The sequence below is a fragment of the Lissotriton vulgaris genome, chromosome 1_1, assembly GCF_964263255.1.
Source record: "Lissotriton vulgaris chromosome 1_1, aLisVul1.2, whole genome shotgun sequence".
Taxonomy (NCBI): Eukaryota; Metazoa; Chordata; class Amphibia; order Caudata; family Salamandridae; genus Lissotriton; species Lissotriton vulgaris.
In genome coordinates, this window is record NC_141685.1 from 248,146,510 (window position 1) to 248,150,551 (window position 4,042).

The 4,042-nt window shown below is 48.0% G+C and overlaps 2 non-coding genes across 2 annotated transcripts; both read left to right on the forward strand.

Annotated features, from left to right (window-relative positions):
* The first annotated feature begins 2,639 nt into the window (after positions 1–2,639).
* On the forward strand, positions 2,640–2,725 carry TRNAY-GUA (transfer RNA tyrosine (anticodon GUA)). The gene is given in 2 exon segments: positions 2,640–2,676; positions 2,690–2,725. It is a non-coding gene; the product is annotated as a tRNA-Tyr (tRNA).
* Positions 2,726–3,249: 524 nt separating this feature from the next.
* Positions 3,250–3,321, forward strand: TRNAA-UGC (transfer RNA alanine (anticodon UGC)). Its single transcript has one exon. It is a non-coding gene; the product is annotated as a tRNA-Ala (tRNA).
* The last annotated feature ends 721 nt before the right edge of the window (positions 3,322–4,042 follow it).

Genomic DNA, 4,042 nt, shown 5'->3' on the forward strand with positions numbered 1-4,042 from the left:
TGAGGAAAAAATCAGAACCTCCCCCAATCCATCTAAAGAAACCTTTTACATAATAAACACACTTTTAAAAACTGCAGACCCCCCACCCTGTCAATCTCCTTAACACCTTCAATGCTGCAGGAGATTTTCCTGGGTGCTGAACTCCCTTAAATCCCATTGTTCATGACAAGCTCAGCTCGTCATGAGCACACGAGCAGTGTACTGCATGGCGAGCTGAGCTCGTCATGAGTATGGAAGGGGTTAAGGACCGATGTAATGAATTCGCTGAATTCTTCAACGTGAAAATTCAAGATATATTAAAATCCCTCCCTCCGCTTACAGGAGAAGTTTCCTCAGAACCTCTCCTCTGTACTCAGCCGCAACATGGACGAGGCTTAAACGCTTTTCTCCTGCCACAGAGAAGAATCTCTTCCCCATCTTCTCCTTCATCAAAAGTGGCTCTCCAGTTGACCCAGCCCCATCTAATATCCTAAAATCAGCTACATCGACCTTCCTTCCTCCTCTGGTCCAACTTATTGATACCTCTCGAACCCAAGGCACTGTGCCTTCTGGCTGGAAAAAGACCATTGTAAAACCCCTTCTAAAAAAGCCCCTCCTCGACCCCACAGATTTGAGCAATTATTTCCCCATTTCCCTTCTACCCATAGTAAGTAAAACGGCTGAAAAATGTGTTAATAAGCAGCTATCAACCTATCTGGAACTTAACGGTTTACTTCATCCATCCCAAACAGGCTTTCGCCCAGGTCAGGGCATGGAAACCGCCACAATTGCGGTTGTGGAAGAGGCGAGAAATATCTTAGATTCAGGAGGATCAGTGGCAGTGATCCTCCTGGATCTAAGCACAGCTTTCAACACCGTAAACCATTCTTTATTAATTCACAGGCTTGGAGAACTAGGAATCTCGGGGTCTGCATTATCTTGGTTGGAATCTTTTCTTCACAATCGCTCCCTCCAAATTTGGGAGGGAACCTCTAAATCTCACTCCACCCCTGTATTTTGCGGTGTTCCCCAGGGCTCTTCCCTGAGCAGTACCCTTTTCAATGCTTATATGTCCCCTCTTGAGAAAATAGTGTCCCTTCATGGAGTCAAGCTAGTGACGTACGCAGAAGAAACGCAGCTTGTAGTGTCTCTTAGCCACCATAATCTCCCTCCTGACAATCTTCATTCTTGCCTCCATGACATCTCACTCTGGATGGATCGTTCCCATCTCAGGCTTACCGGTGAGAAAGCAGAGATTATGGTGATAGGTAACCCTTCCCACTTTGAGTCAAACATCCTGTGGCCCCCCTGTATGGGCCCAGTCCTGACCCCCAAATCCTCCATCAAAAGTCTGGGCATATGGCTAGACCAGGACCTTACTTTCACCACTCAAGCTAGGAAATCAGCAGGTGCATGCTACGGCATTCTCAGGACCACTCGCAAAATCCTCCCCCTTCTTCCTCAAGACACTAGGAAGCTCATCATTCAGAGCCTATTATTATCTAGACTCGACTACGGCAATGCTCTTTATCTCGGCGCCCCCAAAAAAGTCATTGCCAAACTACAGGGCGTACAAAATTCTGCAGCTAGACTCTTAACAGGCACCAACCGTAGGAGTTTTGCAAAACCTTCCCTGAGATCACTACACTGGCTCCCTGTGCAGGAACGGGTCTATTTTAAAACGCTCTGTACGACTCATAAAATCCTTCATGATAAGGGCCCCCCCATTCGAAAACATCTGATTAGACATCATGAAACCCCAAGAAACCTGCGCTCTTCCCATCTCCACTTGGCACACGTACCTAGGATTAAAAGGGCTCGATCAGGGGGTCGCCGTTTCTCTTATATCGCCCCCAAGTTATGGAACTCCCTTCCCCCCACTCTGCGCGCAGAACCCAACCTTCTCACGTTCCGTAAGCTTCTGAAGACTTGGCTCTTCCCCTAACTCTCCTCCTGTCCTTCTACCTTGTCTCTTGCGCTGGGACGCTCAAGGGCAGCCATGCGCTCTATAAATCCTGCTTTCATTTCATTTAATTTAATTTCCTTTTAACATGGGGGTGTGGATCATAACGCTGATTCCACCCCCCCATATTATCAATGCACACATTAGCGCAGGAAAACGTTTATTTTTATGCGCTAATGTGCCATATCGCCGACCATCGCCGGATTTCATTTCGCCTGCGTAATGCGCATTGATAATTGCGCGCTATCACGGCGAAAAAATCCGGCGATAGCCGGCGATATGGGAATGTGCGTTGTGCGTTTTCTAGCGCACTTCTAGGTAATATGCCCCAATGTCCGTGCTTCAGTGGGCCCAACAGCCAGCAGTCCTCGCTCCATCCCCGGTAGTGTTAATGGCGCAGAGATATCACCATTTCAGGAGGGATCATTTCTTTCCATTTACAAATTTACAAACATACGACGACGTAAGCATTTCAGTTGCATAAATCTATCTACCCAATTTTATGCAGACCATGCCTAGCTTTATAATTGTGCAGCAGTAACTGCTGGCACTGATAGCGCCTAGAAACAGACGAACACTTCTCTGCAGCTCTCAGTGAACACTATGTGCAGGTCCCAAAATAAAGGAGTCCAAAATGGTAAAAACATCTGTGCTAGAATGAGATGAAAAACGAGAAGACAGAGCTGGACTTTCAGTCCCTTCGATAGCTCAGTTGGTAGAGCGGAGGACTGTAGAGGCAAAGCTGACATCCTTAGGTCGCTGGTTCAAATCCGGCTCGAAGGACTTCTTTTTACATATTTGTTTTTCTTTTTCCATGTTTCTTATAAGGTGCAATGATCATCACCATGGGAGATCCTATCGTTTCTCATGAGTGCCCCGGTAACGTGTCTGTGGCAGGTTTCATTTCCTTTCCGGGCAGGGTGCGGGACTCAGAGGAGGGCGGGAGAGACGGGCGGGAGAGGGGGCGCTGACACCGCAGGACTAACGGGGACTTGAAGCTTTCTTTCCTCTATCACGACTGACAGCGGCCCCGACACCCCAGTGTGGAGAGGGGTGTCTGCAAATCCCGGAGTGGCCGGAGTGTGCACTTGTGCAGCACGGAACCGCATGGATAGCAAGGAAGGGACACCGCGGACAGAAGCGCTGCAGGGAACCAGCGCCGCGAGCATCAGAGACACACAGTGTGACCCTGGGCAAGGACTGCAGTGAAACCATGAAAAACCGATAACCATATAAAAGAACACTAAAACTACTGTGTACATCATGCTCTCCTATATAACATCCGGTGGAGAATCTTCATTCATCCAGGGGATGTAGCTCAGTGGTAGAGCGCATGCTTTGCATGTATGAGGCCCCGGGTTCAATCCCCGGCATCTCCAGTTAATGTTTTATTAATTTGGATCTCAGAATAAATATACTTATAGCTCTATGTTCACCCACCGGATAATGTGACACCGTCTTTTAGTATTTGTGAGAAAAAAGTGACATCCTACAACACCCCTTCAATGCTTTGAATATTTCTGTTCTGTGATCATTTATAAGGAAAGGAAGTGGACCTGACTAGATTAGGCCCACACTGCTCATGTTTGGGGACATGAGTAAAGTAGTTCTTGAATTGTAAAGCACCACAATTGCTGCTGCGCGGGGTAGGCTCCGCCCCCTCTATTGAGTGACAGCTCCTGGTCTCCTCCTCCCCTTAACGGCATTATAAACTAGGAAGGAGGGGTAGGCCCGGCTCCAGGAATTTTTATTTGGGTGGGCCAAGGGTACATTCGGGTGGGCCACTACCGTCCCAATTTGTTGCTTCTGGAGGTAGACTACAAGCCATAGATTACATCATATCTACTTGTCAACAGTCACTATGATACAAGGATTGCTTCTGTGTGTATACAGAACATGTGGAGAGTTATGTATTGGTGCCCCACCACTAACCTATTTCTTTGTAGATACCTTTACTACAACCCTCCAACAGTGCACTCCATCTCTCCAAAGCCCCTCTCGCTCATGACCTCCTCCTCAGACTCCCTCACTACCACCCTCACCCCTCAGCATCTCCCACCCTCCCCCATGACCTACTCCTCGAATTCCCTCACTGCAACC